The 20,688-nt window shown below is 44.6% G+C and overlaps 1 protein-coding gene, 1 non-coding gene and 1 pseudogene across 8 annotated transcripts in view; all 3 read right to left on the bottom strand.

The window, feature by feature from the left end:
• Positions 1-20,688, bottom strand: part of PALM2AKAP2 (PALM2 and AKAP2 fusion) — a 331,098-nt gene that overhangs the window by 226,926 nt on the left and 83,484 nt on the right. The window lies entirely within an intron of this gene.
• LOC610712 lies at positions 1,181-1,681 on the bottom strand (annotated as a pseudogene).
• LOC119874120 lies at positions 17,283-17,389 on the bottom strand. The gene has a single exon (XR_005367331.1). It is a non-coding gene; the product is annotated as a U6 spliceosomal RNA (small nuclear RNA).

Raw genomic sequence — 20,688 nt, 5'->3', positions numbered from 1 at the left:
AATGATGACTTATCTCACTTAACAAAGGACTACAAGCAGGACTATACCTGGGGGTATCCAACTACTTCACTGCCTTAGAATGATAATTTAGGGATGACTGGGTGGCTCAGTTGTTGAGCATCTGCCTTTGGCTCAGGTCATGATCCTGGGGATCTTGGGATCAAGTCCCGCATCTGGCTCCCCACAAGGAGCCTGCTTCTCCCTCTGCCTGTGTCTCCGCCTCTGCCTGTGTGTCTCTCATGAATAAATAAAGAAGATCTTTAAAATAAATAAATACATAAAATGATAATTTACTACATGGTTTTTCCAGGAGCCAGTGCCAAGTAATATGAGGTGTGGCTGAACCGACTTCATAAGGGAAGATGCTACTGTTCTGATGACACCCCTCCCATCATGGGTCTGCCTCTGGCTAAGAGGGAAACAGGATCCACAGAGACAAACTCTGTGCTGTAAGAAGAGAAAGACAAAAGGACGCCAACAGGAGCTGGGAACCCATTACGTGGCCAACATATATTACATATATTTACTGTATTAACTAAGTTAAGCCTCGCAGCCACCAAATGAGATACCTGCTATTGATTCCTGCTTTACAGATGGGTTAGAGTGTGCCCAAGGTCCCAGGCAACTAATGAGGTGCAAAGCTGAGATTCAGACCAACGTCAGTGGAAGCTGAAGAACATAGCCTTTTCACTGCTTCCATTATAAACCCTCCTCAGCCTTTGGAACCTGCGAAGGAAGAGGAACCCCTCACTAGAACCCCCAGTAGAACTTTATTCAGGCCTAAGATATTGTTGAGACTAAAAAAGAAAAAAAAAAAAGCACAGCTGAGCTGGTCTAGAAGATAGAAGTTTTCCCTCATGGTGCAGCAGTGCCTCTCCCTGGGAAGTCTCTAGAACCCTGGCCAGCCTCCGCAATGCCTTCTCTGGTCCTATGAGTGAGGATCATGGGAATGTTGAGTGACCTGTTTTATTTGTGCTCTGTGTCCTGGTCCATCCTCTGTCGGTGGACTGTCTTCTTCTATCCTGCTCATTTCAACCTAAACTGGCCACTTGCCCAGCTGGTTCCCAGTCTACCCTTATCTATCCCTCTCTTTCTCTAGTTGCAGCACTGAGCCAGCATCCCAGTTTCACCACTGGGTTTTTGTTTGTTTGTTTTGTTTGTTTGTTTGTTTGTTTTTATCAGTCAACTCTTATTGGATATTAATTGTGAATTAGGCAATGGAAGGATTCAAGGATGCCAGGCAAAAGTCATGATCAGGAATGCCAAATGTGCTTCCACACTGGGCCCTCTTCAGTGGTACTTGCGTAGCCGTTCATGTTTGAGCTCCTTGTAAGGACGACAGTAGTTGAAAAGCACGTAAGCAGCCAGCACCATAGAAATCCCAGCAAAGCCCCCTTTCTTCACATTGATATACTTGTTGTAATACCGGTAGTAAACTCTTTGAGATGTTCCAGCAATGCCCTTAGGGGTGAAATCCCGCATCAGTATGCAGCCTGGCAGCTCTCCTAGTTTCACCTCCATGAGCTTCTTTTCCTTCACTGGTACAGATGACGTCATCTTGGAGTCCTGGGTGTCCGCTCTCCATCTCTGGGTTTATTATAACTCCCCTGCTCTGAAACTTCAATCATGCTCCACAGTTTCTAGAATAAATTCTAAATCCCTCGGCATTCAAAGCCCTCTGTGATCTGGTTCCAACCTGCTATTCTAGTCTTTTCTGCAGAGCTGCTTCTATAGTTAGGTCTGTGACTATCCTGTCTTCAAAGAGATGGCAGGTCCTGTGCAGAAGGACCACCCATGACTGGCCATGTCTGGACCGTTGCTCTTGATAAAGAGAGTGACTCTGTGAGAGAAGCAACTGTTTACTGCCCTCCCTGTTTCCACACACCCTTCTCTTCCCAGGGAGGGACGACATACCAGAGATAGTGACAACCTCCAAATGGAGCCAGGCCCCCTTCAGCTGTTTACAACAGGTGGCCGAGCTGTGAAGAGCCAAATGAGCTTGGCCAAAACGGAGCGTCCATGACAACCAGCTGACCTTGCCAGTAAAGCTCCATGCCAGCAGGCCTGTGGCCACGGTCTCTAATGATTGTATCATCCAGTAGCTCAAGCCCAGCTCTAGAGCTGGGACCCGATGTGAGGGTTCAAGGGGCCAAGGCCCAACTGAGGTCAAGGAAGGGCCCCCATTTTCCAGTCTGCTTATATCTAATGATATCCATAAGCCTTTGCTCTACCTCAATGGCAGCGATTCAGTGTACATCCTAACCCAGCCTTCATAGCTTGTTTCCTACAAGCCTGGAATTTCCTTCTACTTAATGGGGACATATTAAATTTGACCTAGTATCTTTTGCTTTTGAGAAGTGGAACCATGACTGCCTTACAACATTCAGGTATTAAAGGTTCCAGGTTAGGACCATAATCTACTGTCTAGAGTCAAACTTAACTCTCTTTGGGTGATAAATATTTTTTGGAATTTCTTATAATAAATGATGGGCCTCGAGACCAACAGAAACCTAAATCCAAAGCTTCAGGGGATCTCTGGATATCCAAAGTTAAGGGACTTAGAAGAGTTGTGCTCTATTATAACCGAGTGGATTATAAATCTCTTAAGGGTAGCACTTGTGTCATCTTCATTTGTCAATCTGTTAGCTCGGCTCCATCATAAACATTTGATAAGTTTATTGAATGAATGCATCAGTCTTAGAAATCCTACTGAAATGAAAGCCCAAATCCTAAAGCCCTCAATGATCATTCCCTTCTTTGAACATCTATTATCTTCAGAACAGTTATGATGAATCCTAGCACCTTTCATATGCATATGCCACCCATCAGGCACCTAGATTGTTAAACTCATAAAGGCAGGGGAGAGGACTCTGCCCTTCTGTCTACAATTCCAACACCATACCACTGCTAGATATGACGCTCAATGAACATATTTTTAATAATCTTGTTCCAAATGAATATTATGCCAACCACTTAGAGCAATCAGTTGTGAGCATGGATGTTTGCTCACAGGAGTACTTGTCCATACTTCTAGGTAAATGAAAGCCTTGGCAAGAAAATAGTCTCCTTCCTTTAGTTTACGTCATGATTACATGTCAATCAAAGTAAGAGAGACAAAGGCCCAAGCTGCAGTTGGAAATGCCTATGCAGAAAGAAATAATACACTTATACTCAGAGCAACTGTGGGTATGTCACTTTGCTACTTTCATTCTTTTCTTCCTCCTTCCAGTAAATATAAAATGAAGCCCTTTGTCCCAGGCAGTGCGCTAGGATCTGTGAATACGAAAGTAAACACTACACTCTCTTCACCTCCAGGAAGCCGAAGCTGGAGGAGGATAGAGCGATAAAACAACTTCATGTGTGTGATACAGTAAGTTCTTGGTTAAAAATGCCCACGGGGGCAATGAACCAGGATTCAGGGAAAGTAAAGTCTTAACTGAGGCCTGCGGGATCAGTAGGAGTCAGCTAGGAGGAGCTGAAGAGTTCCTGGCAAATGGGACAGCACATACAAAGAACTTGACCCAGAGAGGGCTCGGCACCTCCAAGGAACTGCAGAGATCACTGGGGTGGCCAGCGATGCGAGGAAGAGGAGAGATGAGGCTGGAGAAGGAGACAGAGGCCATATCATAAATGGTTCTCTAAGCCATATTAAGGAGTTTGGACTTTATCTTACAGTCCAAGGGGAATGAGTGAAGTCTTTTACTTGGAGAATGAAGCCATCAGATATAAATTCTGCAAGACATTTCTGGTGGCTTGGTGTAGTCTGGGTTAGAAGAACATAATGCCAGAGGAAGAGAGACTGGGTGAGGGGTATTGTAGCAATTCATTTGACAGATAATGGTGACCTGGACTAGTGTCATGGCAGTGGGCACAGAAAAGAGGGGAAGGGTTCCAGAAATATTTGTGATATAAAATTACTGAATAGATTTGGGGTCAAGAGGGGGAGAAGAACCAAGGATGGGTTTTAGCCTTGGGTAACTGGGCGCACAGTGGTGCTTTTCAATGAAACAAAGAACCAAAGAGAGGAACAAATTTGAGAAAGTAAACAGTTCAATTTTTGACATGTTGAGTTTTAGGTGTTTGGGGGAGATCCAAGGGAATACAGGCATGAGGTGGGTGGCTGTATGGATAGCTCAGGGGAAAAAAGGTGGGATGAAAGAATGCATTTCAAAAGCCATGGGAACAGATGATACCACCAAGAAATGGCTCTTCCAAAGTCAGCTACACATCCCTAGGCTCTTTCACACAGATTGTCTTGTGTTTACCGAGACTCCTAAAATTTAATCTCTTGATGGATTTTTAAAAGGTACAATAATTCAACAAGTAATATTGAGTACCTCCTAATAAAGGAAATACTTATTGGTTTCTATGAATATGAACATAAACGAGTCCAGGCAAAAGATATTTCCAACAGATAATAAAAGCAGAACCATGATTTAGCACTCTCCAGAGTACATCTTCAAATAGCACAGAAAGAGAGAACTTCTGAGATGCGCGTCCTCATCTCTAAAACAGTATGGAAAGAACACTTGGAGAACAGGAGGATGTATGCACCTTTGTGTGTATAGGTGAAGTTCTAGTTTTCCTTGGAATATTGGGAGCTTGACCTTGATATTTTGCTATGACCTGGGGCAGGTGTGAAGGATATAACTATTGCAAAGGAAGAAGGGTACCACTGCTTGTTGACCTCTTTGTTTAAATTCTCTTTTTTTTAAAAGGTGTATCCATATCAACTCTTAGAGATAAGAGACGATCACAAATAGATTTCATAGGACATGTCAGTAAATTATATTTTATCCTATTGAATCACAATTTTTTTGTTCATTAATGTAATTACCTATAATTTATTTGAATGCAAACTCCCATACTCCCATGATTAAAGGACATTTCATCTAAACAGTAAGTGGGCCCCTCTATACCCTCTGTCTTACTGAATGAGCTGGTAACACACACAGTGAAGTTTTGGTGAGAGATGAACAGTTTAAGCCACGGAAGTCACCTCTAAGATGGCAGTGTGGAATCATTCCCACTCCCCTTCCAAAAGAAGAAACCGCAACTGTGTACCTCTACTTCTTTTTTACATTGAACAAAATGAGTATGATTTGGCACATAATTGAAAATCAAGTTACCCTCCCCCCCAACAAGTGGATCGTGAAAATACTTGGTCTGAGAATCATTCTAGTTGCTTGAAGCAAACACAGGCTTTGTCTGGGTCATGATCAATAATGCCGCTATCATCACTGCGAGATGCTATTTTGAGCAATTTACCTGTGTTAACTCACTTGATCCTCACAATTCTCAGATTATATGCTATGAATATTTCCATTTTAGAGATGAGGAAGTTGAGATACAAAATATTGGAATCCCTGGGTGGCTCAGTGGTTTAGCACCTGCCTTTGGCCCAGGGTGTGATCCTGGAGACCCAGGAGTGAGTCCCACATCGGGCTCCCTGCATGGAGCCTGCTTCTCTCACTGCCTGTGTCTCTGCCTCTGTCTCTTTCTCTCTATGTCTCTCATGAATAAATAAATAAAATCTTTAAAAAAAAATTAAGTAACTAGTCCGAGGCCATCAGAGGTGGGGAAGCAAACCAGTGAGAATGTTTGCTACTGTCCCCACCCACACCACCCTGTCTCCTGTGGGGGAAGCCTGGGTGGCCCCAGTGCTCTGTGCTAAAAAGGTTGAGTGGTGAATATTTATTTAAACCTTGTGCAAAATCCGCACTGCCTGTTATTAGCATGGGGTTCACATCTAAGGAGTGGCAAAAAGAACTTGGAGCTAATTACTAAGTGAAGCAAAAGTTGGCTGGGGAAAATCCCAGTTAGGGCGTTTGAAAGCCCAGGAAATTATACCATCCGAAGAAAAGCCTGAGGAGATCTTAATAATGTCTTTTATCAGGCCTGCATCTGACTCCCCTAGACATAGGACACACTTAGAACCTAAGTGCCAGCACTCTTGAGATAGGAGGATGTCCCTTCCGGCTCCCCACCAGCAGGCGCTGGGCCTTGAGGAAGCTGTACTTCCTCCCTGCCTGGCTGCAGTAATGCTCTTGAGGCCATGACCCCCTTTGCCAAAGGAAAATCCACTTCACTGTAGAATCTCCCTTTCCTTCTTGAAAAATAGGAGAGAAGTGCATCACTCGGAAATGGTGTAAGTGAGGTCCTACCCGAAGGCAGAGGGCTGAACAAGCCAATTGCCAAGGGTCTCCCCCACAGCTTCACGTGGTTTCTTTAAGTCATGGGGAGTCTTACAGGGCGAAGAGCCAAGTATTACTCCTGCTTTCCCAGACCAAATCATCTCTCTGGGCCTCCTTTTATAGCCTGACAAAAATTCTTAGGATGTCCCCAAGGAGAGCTAATTTTATTGGTGCTCTCTTTTTTTAAGATTTTATTTATTTATTCATAGAGACAGAGAGAGAGAGAGAGAGAGGCAGAGACACAGGCAGAGGGAGAAGCAGGCTCCATGCAGGGAGCCCAACGTGGGACTCGATCCCCGGTCTCCAGGATCACACCCCAGGCCGCAGGCGGCGCTAAACCGCTGCGCCACGGGGGCTGCCCTATTGATGCTCTTATTTACAGATTCTGCTGGAACATTAACTGATTTTCTCAAGATCACAAACCAAGACATCTGTGGGGCTAATATTAAAATGTCAATGTCTTAGATTCCCGCCCTCTGCTTTAACAGAGCAGACCACAGCACCAGCAGATTACCCTGGATGGAAGGCCTGAGTCGTGCTCATAATCCAGTTGCACCCAAGAAAACCCTATCATTCTGGGGTATTAATTTGGAATTTGTGATTCCTTGTTAGGGGCTGAATTTTGCTTTTGCGTTAGCCGCAGGAAAAAGAACAGCAGCTCTGAAAAAGCACTGGGGACCTGGGTTTAGTCCCAGTTCACTGGCTGGCTGGGTCATTCTGAGAGTCCTGTGGTTGGCCCTGGCCTCGGGTTCTTCACCTTTAAGGTGAGAAGTGCAGGGGAGGGGCTAGTCCAAGGACTTTCCAAGTTCTTTACTAAACCTTAAGGTAAATGACACACAAAGATGGCAATGGCGATATTTAAACATTTAGGCAAAAAATGTGGTTTGGAGGCACATCATCTCTCTGCCATGAGGGTCCTAGCAGAACTTCTCAGATCCTCTGTGGTCAGGGACGGGGGTTTCACCCCAACCCCTCACACACCACAACTAGCACCTGGCTCAGGACACATGCCACTCACCATGGGAGTGTGACAACACCCAAACTGGTCTGTGTGGTTAGACGGGTCCACTGATCACCCCTCTGGTGGCCACGGCAATGTCAAATTGCTATTAAAGTTTTCAAACATTTTACTGGCAATTTCTGTCCTTATCTTGTCGTAGACTGGTAATAAACAGGTGTTTGACAAGTAGCAGCCCATGGCCCATACTTTGAACACCACTGGGTTTAGCCCTCTTCCTCTAACAAGGCAAGTCTTCTAAAGATCTGAGCAGGGCATCATTCGGAAAACCTAAATGATTTTTTTCTTTTTAGAGATTTACCTATTTAGTTGAGAGAGAGAGAGAGAGAGAGAGCATGACTGGGAGAGGCAGAGGGAGAGGATCTCAAGTAGATTCTTCACTGAGTGCAGAGCCCGATGTGGGGCTTGATCTCAAAACCATGATGAGATCCTGGCCTGAGCAGAAACCAAGAGTCAGACATTTAACCAACTACACCACCCAGGTGCCCTGATTTTTTTAAAAAATAAACAAATAGAAAGCACAAGGTATCTTTTCTTTCTTTTTTCTTTTAAATAACCTGCTGAGATAACAACTCCTGTCCCTCACCCTTTCAATGAGGTCTGCCCCCCAGCTGTTCTGGATTCTTCTCAAATCCATCTATCATATTGTCCTACTTCTCCTGCCCTTGGAATTGTTCTTCATCATCCTCCACTGCACCTGAGCCAGCCCAGAATTCCTGCTGAGGGCCTCAAGGTAACAGACAGGAACTGATCATAGAGTAGGAGGGAACCCAAGAGGCAAGGGGCGGACAGCTGCCCTGGGGACAGAAGCTGCTTCTCACGCTTGTAAGGCAGCAGCTACTTCACTTTCAGGGCTGTGCTCCCAGCCCCCCTTCCCTCCACTGCCCTGGACCCATCAGTGGTGAGGGCTGGTGCTTCCAAGTCACCACTGGACTCATATGGCCGGTGGCAGCTGACCTCTGAAACAGCGTGCTAAGTTTAGGGGTGTGGCATCCCTCTCAGCTATTTCTGAAAGTGAAGAGGGGGGGTCTGGTAAAATCAAACAATTGGGATCATTTACATATGATACATTGTCACATCACTATTTTTTTTAAGATTTTACTTTTTTTATTCAAAAAAAGGCAGAGATACAGGGAAGAAGCAGGCTTCCTTCAGGGAGCTCAAAGCAGGACTCATCCCTGGACTCTGGGATCACCACCTGAGCCAAAGGCAGACACTCAACCATTGAGCCATCCAGGCGCTCCACCCTTCATTTTTATAATAAAATCTAGAATCTATTGGGTACCAAGTCCTAGATCCTTCTAAGCACTCTGCATATATTAATTTAACCACCACCACTACTCAAGAAAGTTCATCTCGGGCAGCTCAGCAGTTTGGCACCGCCTTCAGCCCAGGGCCTGATCCTGGGGACCCAGGATCGAGTCCCACGTCAGGCTCCCTGCATGGAACCTGCTTCTCCCTCTGCCTGTGTCTCTGCCTCTCTCTCTCTCTTGCTGTGTATGTATGTGTGTGTGTCTCATGAATAAATAAATGAAAAGTCTTTATTTTTTTTTTAATGAAAAGTCTTTAAAAAAAAAAAAGAAAGTTCACCTCATTATTATTATCTTGTTTTTGTAGAAGAGGAAACTGAAATAGAGAGAAGCTAGAGGAACTTGCCTAAGATTTCACAGGTGGCAAGTGGAGTCCCTGGACTTGAACCCAGCAAGTGTAATGCTGATACTGTCTCTACATGCAAATGTTGGTTTTGAATCTCATGACAATCTTATGGATGATCTAAGGCTGATGCAGATCATTTGACTTGAAAAATACTTATTGAGCAACCCACTAGGCATTGTGCAGTATTCTAGGCATTTGGGATACATGCAGAGGATGTAGTGTGTTGAATGGCGGCCCCCAGAGGATATGTCTATCCACCCTAACCCCTGGGACCTATGAATGTGACCTTATTTGAAAACAAAAGGGTCACTGTGTATGCAATTAATTGAAAGATTTTTGAGATGACCTCATCTGATATAATCTGGATGGACCCTAATTCCAATGACAAATGTCCTTATAAGAGACGGAAGAGGAGAAAACATAGGGAGAAGCAAAGATTGTATGAAGCAGAGGCAGGGACCGGAGGGAGGCAGCCACAAGCCAAGGCTCACCAAGAGCCTCCAGAAGCTGGAAGAAGCAAGAAAGGATCCTCCCCTAGGACTTTTGGACAGAGAATAGTCCTGCAAACACCTTGATTTTTGGACTTCTGGCCTTTAGAACTATGAGCAAATAAGTTTCTGTTGTCTTAAGCCACTGAGTTTGCGGCAACTTGTTATAGCAGCCTCAGAAAACTAATACAAGGGTAACCAATTAAGTCCTTGTTCTCATAGAATTTACATCCTAGCTAAGAACCAACGGAATGGAATGGAATGGAATGGAATGGAATGGAATGGAATGGAATGGAATGGAATGGAATGGAATGGAATGGAATGGAAAAACACTTATCTAACAGCTGAAAAGCATCTCTTCTCAAACCTTCTCCGGGAAGTCTTACCTGCACTTCCTATTCTGAGTGTGAGCTACCCCTCCCCTTATATACTCTAGAACTTCCGTGACTAGACCTTTCCCACCATTATACGATTGATTGATGGTTCCCATGTATAATTCTGTGTTCCCCAGCTACCTATAAAAAGTTTCATGTCCATCTCGTCCAGACTTACCCACGATCATGTAAGAATAGAGGAGACTGGAAATATCATGATGACCAACAAGAAGGAGGTATATGGAGGCCAAAAAGAGGCAGGGCCACTGCACATGTTTGTATAGCTTGTTTCTGCCCAAGGAGGGAGTTGAAGCAAAGCAGGCTGGAATCTACCCAGTGGTCTTTCCAAGTGGTGGCCCACTGCCATCAAGAAGTAGAGTCTAATGAAATGTTGCTATTTGCAACAACGTGGATGGAACTAGTGGGTATTATGCTAAGTGAAATATGTCAGCCAGGAGAGACAAATGCCATATGATTTCACTCTTATGTGGAATTTAAGAAATAAAACAGATGAACACAGGGGAAGCAAGGAAAAATAAAATAAGATGAAAATAGAGAGAGGGGCCAATCATAAGAGATGCTGAACTCTAGAAACAAACTGAGGGTTGCTGGAGGGGAGGTGGGGGGCAGGGATAATTGGGTGATGGGCACTTGATGTAATGAGCACTGGGTGTGATATGCAAATGATAAATCACTAAATTCTACCCCTGAAACTAATAATACACTATATGTTTACTAAATTGAATTTAAATAAAAATATTAAAAAATAAAGTCTTCTAGCTTCATGAAAGATGTTAGTTGAATGATGCTCTCTTTAAAAAAATAAAAGAAAATAGGGTAATTTCCCTCTCCTTGAGTCTGAGCTGACTTTGGTGGCTCAGGTGAAACTAATAAGATACAACGAGGCGATGCTATGAGACTTCCGAGGGGCCAAGACAGAAGTCTTGCAGCTTCCAGCTGGGTCCCTTGCGATGCTTGTGCTCCAGACACTCTCCCCTGGGGTGCCCCCTTGTCAGAATCCAGCTGCTGTGTACTGAGGAGGCCAAGCCTGTGGAGGGGCCTTGAACATTAGTCCCAGACGTTGAGTCACTCTAGCTCAGGCCCTGGACATGCAAGTGAAGAAGTGTCCAGGTGATTTCAGCATGCAGCTCTTCAAGTCCCCCAGCCAGTTGCGCCATCCCAGCTGGGGCCCCACACATTGTGGAGCAGAGACAAGTCATCCCTACTGTTCTCTGCTCAAATTCCTTACTTCGAATCCAAGAGGACAAATAAACAAAGAGCAGAAGCGGACCCATAAATACAGAAACCAAACTGACACTTGCCAGAGAGGGGTTGGGTGGGGAAATGGGACAAATGGGTGAAGGAGTATAGGAGACACAGGCTTGGATCCAGTATTGGAAAGACTAAGTCATGAAAATAAAAGGCACAGCACAGGGAACATAGTCCATGGTACTGTCATAGGACTGCGTGGTGACAGATGGTAGCTACACATGAGGTGAGCAGATCGTAAGGTATAGAGAAGTTGAATCACTATGTTGCACCCCTGAAACCAAAGTAACATGTGTGTCAACTATATTTCAGTAAAAAAAAAAAAAAAAGAATCCATGAGCGCAATAAACCTGAATTATTCATTTTGCAAATATAACTGCACATGTGCCCCAGATGGACTAAAAATAGTTTCTCACAAAGGGGACAGGAATGAGGATGTAGGCAAATCCCTCTTAATAGCTGTGCCCCAACCTATCTCACCTATTACTGTACCCCTTCCCTCTCCCCTGGCCTGACCCTCCGACAGCTGCTGTGTACATCCTGGGTAAGAAAGTCAAAGAATCCTTGATGGCAGAAGTCACTTTCAGGGTGGGAGAAAGAAGGGGGATGTTTCCTCTAATGTCCTGGCATGAGCTTGCTAGGGAACTGGAATCCTAGAACGGGAGTGGGTCTGTGCACTTATCTCCCATCTGCTGCAGTGGGAGCTCCAGCTTGGAGGTGAGGGAAGGAGAAACTAGCATGGCTGGTGGGGGCAGGACTTGCTGTGACAAGTCTCCAGTGGCTGCAGGTCCCTCCAAACTCTTCTCTGGGGCCTCAGCAGTGAAAAGAGGGGGAAACATGAAAGAGGCATGCTTAGGAGATTGGCTTGCTCCAGGCCCCTGGCGATGCAGTGTCAAACCAGCCTGCCCACATATGCCTGCTTCCTGCCCAGGTCAGAGCCTGCCTGCCTCCCCATGGCCACCAGACCACAGCCACCAGACTCCACTGCAGGACTCTGTGTTGTAAGATCATAGACTGTCCTCGCTGAAAAGGATCCAAAGGACCATCCACTGCCTTCACAATGCACAATAGTGAAAACCGTGGAGAAAAATATCAACAGGACACTTGATGTCTTTGTTCCACCAAGAATATAGAGCAGTTACAAGTGACCATCTTACCAGCAAGAGGGCAGAAAAATGCTATTTTCAGAGGGGATACTTTTGGTAGAGGGGAGACCTGAGGCAGGGCATTCGTAGGCCAAAAAGCCTGGGGCCGGTTGCCAAGAAAGTTGACTTTGCACAATTTCTTCAACTACAGCAACTGTTCTAGGGGCTGGAAAATGCAAGCATTTCCCAAATGTGGCTCCTATGTGATCTCAGTGTATGAGGAAAAAATCTCCCATTATTTTTGTAATTATGGATACTTTAAACACGGTTTACCTGACCAATAATGAGGCAATTACAATGGAGCCCACAAAACCCAAATAAGGCAAGATGGCTTGGGATCTCACAGTAGGGTCTTGGAAGTAGGCGCTCCCACCACTGCCACTAAGACACACGCGGGCGATGGGGACGTGCTGAATGCACCAGGAGAGTGTGTCCTCCCTGACCTGTCCCAGCTTCCAGAGCTGACCACAGATCATAAGCATTCATATTTCAGTCTGTGAAGAGGGACTTTTCTATATGGTCCCAGAGAGCAAGGACCAGAGAACCCATGGAAATTGCAGGGAACATAACTTTCACCCCAAAGGAGGATCCTTTGTAATAGGGGAAGTTGTCCCCATGTGGACGTGGGTGTTACTTTGTGAGGAAGTGAGTTCCCTGTCACTTTCAGCCCCAGGGAGACACTATGTATTGATTCCCACTCACTGGGTTCATTGCAAATTCAAGTGTCAGACAGCAGTGGATCCAGATTACACCTCAGTTAGGTACACTCTAAGATTCTATGGTTTTATGAGCTGTCATAAAAATCACCGCCTTTGCAAAATCAGTGCAGCATTGGATGCAAAAAGAAATATTTTTTAAAAAAGCAATCATGTCTTTTTAACTCAGAACTGACTTCCACGGTTCAGTGCTTGAGAGAAGCCTTACACGACAAGCACTTGAAACACTTATGTCATTCTGCACTGAAAATCATTAATGTCATCTTCATAAATCTTTTCCCCCAGTTTTATTGAGAAATTATTGACATATGTCACCGTATGGGCTTCAAGTGTACAGCAGGATGGTTTGATTTACATATATTGTGAAATGATCACTATAATAGGTTCAGCTAACATCCGCCTTCTCATACAATAAAAAGAAAAGACAGAAGAAAAAAGGAAAAATACTTCTCCTCTTGATGAGAACTCTCAGGATCTACTCTGCTAACAACTTCCCTATATATCCCACGGCAGGATGCTACAGGCATCGTGTTGTGCACTATGTGTAGTCATTTAGTTATTTAATAGTTATTTAGTTACAATCACAAATTTTGCCTTTTGGCCACCTTCCACTGTCCCCTTCCTCCTCACCCTCCACCTCTGGTAACCACAAGCCCAATCTCTTTTCCGATGAGTTTTTTGTTTCATCTGTTTATCTGGGCTTTTGTTTTATCTGTTTGTTTGGTTGGTTGGTTGTTTCTTTAAGATTCCACATATAAGTGAGAGCATACAGTATTTGTCTTTCTCTGACTTATTTCACTTAGCATAATGTCTTCACAAGGTCTATGTTGTCCCCAGTGGTAAGATTTCTACATTTTTTATGGCTGAAGAATATTCCATGTATGTATATCACATCTTCTTTATCCATTCATCCACTGATGGACGCTTAGGTTATTTCCATGTCTTGGCTAGTATAAGTAGTGCTGCTATTTATAACACAGGGATGCAGATATCTTTTTTTAAGAAGGGGGGAGAGAGAGAGTGCGTGTGTGCACGTGCATATGTGCATAAAGTGGGGGGGATAGGAGCAGAGGGAGAGGAAGAGAATCTTAAGTAGCCTGCACGCCCAGCATGGAGCCCAACTTGGGGCTCAATCTCACAGCCCCAAGATCATGACTTGAGCCAAAATCAGGAGTTGGACACTTAACCGAATAAGCCACCCAGCACTCCGGTGCAGATACCTTTTGAGTTAATGTTTTCATTTCCTTTGGATATATTCCCAGAGGTGGAATTACGGACCATTTGGTTCTGTTTTTAATTTTCTAAGGAACCTCCGTACCACTTTCTACTGATTTACAATCCCACCAATAGTGCTCATACGTTCCCTTTTCCCCATATCTATGCTGGCATGTCTCTCTTGTCTTTTTGCCACATAAGTCTTTTTAGGGTTCTGTGTTCTTCTTTAATTAAGATTGATTTATTTATTCATGAGAGACACAGAGAGAGGTAGAGATACAGGCAGAGGGAGAAGCAGGCTCCACAACAGGGAGCCTGATGTGGGACTTGATCCCAGGACTCCAGGATCATGCCCCGGGCCGAAGACAGGCACTAAACTGCTGAGCCACCCAGGGATCCCAGGCCTCAGTGTTCTGAAGCTACTTGATGGAGTGATTTTATCTCAGTATCAACACCTGTAATCCCAGGCTTTAGCATAGTGGTTGTCAGCTGGAGGACATTTAGCAATGCTTGGAGAGATTTTTAATTGTCGTGTTGGGGGTGGAAGGGTGCTGCTAGCATCTCTCGGTAGAGGCCAGGGATTCTGTTCCTACATGGGACAGCCCAAATGTCAATAGCATTGCTATTGAGAAACCCTGTTCCAGAAGGATAGAGGAGGGAAGAACCACAGAAGCACTACTCTTACTTACTGACAACCTACTGTACTTGGCAGTTCACAAAAGCACATGATCTGTACACACGACGACAACTCTTCCAGATGGGCATTGCTATTGCCAGGGGACAGGTGTCAAGGGCAGACAGTTATATCATGTCTAAGATCAAACAACTTGCAAATACAAGTCAGACTCTAAGGTCCAGGTTCCTAACCTGACTTTAGGCTCCTGCTGGGAGCCTTCTACATAATTACACACTGTTTGGAGCAGAGACTCAGGCTCTATAGAGCCGAGAGAGTGCACGCAGGAGCAAAGGGCTTCAGAAAGAGACAATGAGGGAAAATATCAGTGAAGGTGACAAAACATGAGAGACACCTAACTCTGGGAAATGAACAAGGGGTAGTGGAAGGGGAGGCGGGCGGGGGATTGGGGTGACTGGGTGATGGGCACTGAGGGGGGCACTCGGCGGGATGAGCACTGGGTGTTATGCTATATGTTGGCAAATTGAACTCCAATAAAAAAATAAAAAGAAAATTAAAAAAAAAAAAGAAAGAAAGAGACAAAGGAACCACCGCTAAAATGGAGCCTGTACTTCTGGAGAGAACCTGAAGGGGCGGCCTCCGGAACCACATGACCACTCTCCATGGATCCCAGCCCAACCTCTCTGGGGTCCCAGCATGTTGGCTACCTGCTTCCTAAGGAGACTCTGGGGTCTGAGGAGGAAGGAGCATCTGCCTATATCAGGAGGTGAACTCACTGACTGTGATTTTACTGAATCTCACCTGTCTCAAAAACTTTGAACTTAACTTTTGTTCAGATTTTTGAGAACATGCTTTGGAGTTAGATCCCAGCTTAAATACTCGTTTTTCACTCTTGTTGTTGTTTTTAAAGTAAGCTGTATACCCAATGTGGGGCTTGAACTCATGACCCTGAGATCAAGAGTCACATGCTCTATCTACCGACTGAGCCAGCCAGGTGCCCCTCACTTTTCGACTTACTAATGGGGTCGTTTGGGGCAACAAGTTACTTTATCTTCTAAGCCTCAGTTCTCCCACCTGTGTTATGGGCATCATGGTCATCACCACTACTTCATGGGAGTATTATGAGGATAAAAACAAGAAAATCAATGAATTAAGTGGAGGCCAAAAAGCTAGGGACTCCCAGAAGAGAGTAAGAGACCAATGAGTATTAGATGAATGGAGATGCCACTATATCACTACATGTTGTTTTTTTTTTTAATTTTATTTATTTATTCATGAGAGAGAGAGAGAGAGAGAGAGGCAGAGATACAGACAGAGGGAGAAGCAGGCTCTATGCAGGGAGCCTGATGTGGGACTTGATCCCAGGACCCCAGGATCACGCCCTGGGCCAAAGGCAGGCGCTAAACCGCTAAGCCACCCAGGGATCCCACTACATTGTTTATAGTATAACGTAGTTTCGTTATGGTGAAACAAAGAATGGGAAGGAGGACAGGGCTGGATTGCCAGATGTGGCTGTGGAGGGTGGGAGTGCACAGATGTGGACTACCCATGTGAGTGCTCTGTACCCGGCTGTGGAAGAACAGTGCTTCATGAAGTCAAAAATAGCAATGAATCCCAAGCAAGTGTCCTTTGTGATTCCAATGAACATTTCTGTGGTTGCCTTTTCTAGAACAGTTATTTGTGGATGGCTGTCATCTCGTCGGTTGCCAAAATCCCACCATATAACACACACATGCTTCTGCCTAATGCCTCCAGTCTTCTGCTTTGAGCCTCTTAAGAATGTGGAAAACTAAGTGAATTCTAGTATCCATCAGAGGCCAACAGAAGCGCTCCAAGAATCTTAATTCAGAAGCAGAAATGAGCTGGTCCACTTGCATCTTGAAGTTTCTTTTTAAAAAGTTGTAAAGCCCCTCCCTAGGTTGGCAGCTGGGACTTTGATATTTTTTCAATCAATATTTTATGGGACATATTTTAGCACTGACAGCTGATCAGATGAATTTAGTCATTGCCGGGATGAGTCAGTGATTCACACATGGGGCTTTGGTCTCCTGAGAACTTCACCTCTTTCCCTAGTTCTGGCCTGTCTCTAAAAGCACTTCCTTCTACAGCAGGAGCATTTCTCTGCACAGGTATATTTGCTCAGAAAAGGCATCTCTAGTCAACCTCCTAAATTAGAGACTCTCAGGGGATCCCTGGGTGGTGCAGCGGTTTAGCGCCTGCCTTTGGCCCAGGGCGTGATCCTGGAGACCTGGGATCGAATCCCACGTCGGGCTCCTGGTGCCTGGAGCCTGCTTCTCCCTCTGCCTGTGTCTCTGCCCCCCCCCGTGACTATCATAAATAAATAAATAAATAAAGAGAGAGACTCTCAGAATACCAGAGCTGGAAGATCAAGACTCTGAAAAGATGAGGAAACTGAGACCAGAGAGAGTGAGAGCCTTGCTCAGAGTCACACAGCAAGATAACAGCAGAGCTAGATAATCTACTACTCCCTGAAGTTTCTCAACTTCACTGGGGTAATCCCAAGGGGGGGGGCGGGGGAGCAAATTTCTCACTAAGCAAAGAAAGCTAAGAACTCTATATTTCAGAGCATGATGAATTTGTGTGTCATCCTTGTGCAGGGGCCATGCTAATCTTCTCTGTATCATTCCACTTCTAGCATATGTGCTGCCGAAGCGAGCACTAGAGTGCTGTTTCCAACATGTGAATAAAATCTGATGAAATTAGAGAATCATTAAGTGGGAAAATCAGAGGGCAAGCAGCAAGACTTGTTGACTGGAGCAGATGTGAAATACACAAGGCTAGGGTGGGCCTTATTGCCAGAAGTCTCCAAGAGTATAAATGCGAGGCCCACACGTGGTCCCTGCGACCCACTGCACACAGTGACAACATTGACAGCGGTTGACAATGGGCCCAAGCCAGAAAAAAAATCCTTTGAGCTTTCTCAGTACAGCACTCCAATAGGAAATAAACAGAAAGAAGCTGCGACATTTGAAATTTTTTTTTTAAAAGAAGGAAATCTTTGTACAGATTTTGCTTTCAACAATTCTGACCATATTTAGCCCCTTTTACTTTTGGTTTCTAGAGAGCCAAGAATATAATCAATAGGCTGGGCTCTCCTGACACTGCCCAGGGAAAAGTTGTACAAAAGAACGACCATCTGTTTTTCCACTGCAGTGACCAGTCCTTTCCCTCTTTTCTTCCAGATAGAATCACTGCAGTGCTACAGTGCTCTTAATTACTTTCTATTTGTGGGCTATTCTTTTTCCCATTTACAGCAATCTTTTTTGAACCTGACTGTGATTTGCACAGATTATCTGGAGCACTCTTTAAAAAAACCATAAATTCCAGGGCTTCTCACCTGGGTCACTGAATCCAAATTTCCTGGAATAAGTCCTGGGAATATATATATATATATATATATATATATTTTTTTTAAGCTTCCCCAGTGATTCTAATGCCCAGCACTTAATAGTCTAGTTCATTCATTCCTCTCTCCCTTCCTCCCTCCCTCTGTCCTCTTCCCTCCCTCTTTATGGGCTGCCCTCAAAATCCAAGCACCACATATAACAGTCTTGGAAGAGAGACAACATTCTTAGTTCCAAACAACCAACCAATTTACAAATAACACTTTGGTTAAAAAACAACAACAACAACAACATGTCTGTAAACCTGGAACTTACTGTAGGACTACTGGCACTATTAAAGAATTTTAGACTCAGAAATGGAAAGATGCTTATGTTCTTTCTTCCCGAAGATATCTAGGGAAAGAAACATGTTTAAGTGCAAAGTCTCATGCTTTATGTGAAGTCTTTATTATATTCAGAATGGCCCAGACACAAAGAATTAAGACATGGCCTAAATCCTACAGACACTGAAGTTCCGAGTTAGGCTGCTAATACCTTTTCTTTTTCCAAATGAAATGACACAGAAAAAAAAAAAGAAAAGAAAAGAAATGACACAGATTTCCCTTAATCTTTCCTTGTATGCATCCTCCCTGCTTTTTGATTTCTATTCTCTACTGTTCCTGCAGGTTTTTCAAGCTACTCTTGGTTCACCAGCAAGGGCTGTAATACCTTCAGGGCACAACTGTACTCATATACTTTATGGTTTGAAAACAGTTTGCATTGCTCTCTCTTCTTTTTTATTTTTTAGATTTTTTTTAGAGAGAGAGAGAGAGAGAGGAGGGAGGGGTGGGACAGAAGGAGAGGGAGAGAGGATCTTAAGCAGGATCCACACTATGTGCAGAGCCCGACACAGGGCTCAATCTCAGGACCCTGTGATCATGACCCGGGCTGAAATCAAGAGACGGATGCTTCAGCAACTGAGCCACCCGTGCGCCCCATGCATCTCTCTTTAGGGGAATCTAATTTACTGCACAGGAGTGACTTAGATTAGTGGACCCAAATCTAAAGATCTAAAGATTGATATTCTGCTTCAAACAAAGCAAGTCACCTTTTAGAATTCCTTTATTTTGTGGTTCTTCTGCATTTGATCTGTAGCCAATTTCCGGGATTCCTAACCACAGGAAGATCAGATTCTGATTTTGATCTCAAAGTCACTCCAGTTTCCTCTCATTCTCTTCTCTCTGTCCTCCTGAAACCCCAAGTTGTGTTAGGTCATCTTCCTCCTCGTGAATTCGTTTTTCTAGACTTTCTCTATTGCTTGCAGTTTTCAATGGAATTTCACACTTCTGGAAGTGTGAATTATTAGACCCATTCTTACCCTTCCCTGAATCTGTGCCCTTTGCCACACAATTCCAAGGTTCCCTCAAATAAAGCTTGACTGTCTGTCTCCCCGCCTTGGTTTGGAGGGGGGGGTTGGCTTGCTATGGCCAATGCCTTCTGGGCAGTTCTGTCTCTGCTCAGTCTTCTTGCTCCCCTGCCATGGCCATAAAAGGAAACAGTCATGGTTAGCTCATTAGTGCAGGGGGAAGGAAGCTCAGACTCGTCCAACCTATCTATGCCTTGGAGTCACTTGGCTGAGCTCAGCTAAAGTGAGCAGAGCCGGGAAGGCCCGTCCACATAGCTTGTAAGACTGCAGGAGGCCCGTGCTTCCAAGGAGCCTGTAGGGCGTGTTCAAGCTGTAGGACTGTGAGAGAGAACCAAACCATGCCTAAGGAAAGCGGCTTAGGTGGCTCAGAGTCCTTTAAGGGAAGAGGAAGGGCAGCTCCCTTCTTCCCTTGGCACTGGAACCTAAAGATGCTAACCGGTCCAGCAGAGGAGCTGTGAGTAAAATGAGGAGAAGTAGAAACTGAATTCCGGGATAGGAAGAAACCTCTCCCTCCGGGGGCCCTGGGGAGGAAATGATGCCCACCAGCAGCCCTGCTCCTACAGAAAAGCAGCTCCAGGGAACATAGCTCATCCCCCAGCAAATGGCCAATGTCCAGCAGGACCATGATTGTGGCAGAAGGAAACGCCCTCCGAATCTAGACCCAATCACCTGCATCCCTACCCTTTTAAGCTGCTAGGATTTCTTTCCTCCTGGCTTGGCTATCTGTCTCTTTAGTGGGATCCAAGAGGTTGGCCTGCATACATCAGTGACCTCTTTATTCTGTTGACTCAAAAGATAAAAAGAGATTTTCCTTATTTTTCTGAATATGGTGACTCCCACATGAACAATAAAGTAGCCCTAACTCTTCTACCTCATTCCCATGGTCAATGTAGTCAAAACTGTCCATGATTTAAGATTGTCTCTCCATGTGATGGTTCATCCCACAGGTAAGGGTTACCACCGTGAGGCCAGAGTAATGGTAAACGTGTACACAAGCCAAAGCAAAACTGCCCATTTGGTGGAAAGATAATGTTTTCTAATGTCATTTTAAAAAAGAAGAAGGAGAATAGAAGAGGTCAGAGAACTAATTTGATCCTATTTTCTAAATCCTTGCTGTCTTCCACCTATAACACCCATGGGATGAAATGAATGAACGTGTGAGGCTCAGTGAGAAAAAATATTCAGGGTTTGAAAAAATGACTTGAAACA

The sequence above is a fragment of the Canis lupus genome, chromosome 11 (genome assembly GCF_011100685.1).
Source record: "Canis lupus familiaris isolate Mischka breed German Shepherd chromosome 11, alternate assembly UU_Cfam_GSD_1.0, whole genome shotgun sequence".
Taxonomy (NCBI): Eukaryota; Metazoa; Chordata; class Mammalia; order Carnivora; family Canidae; genus Canis; species Canis lupus.
Note: the sequence above shows the minus strand (reverse complement) of the source record. Positions and strands in the feature narration are given on the sequence as shown.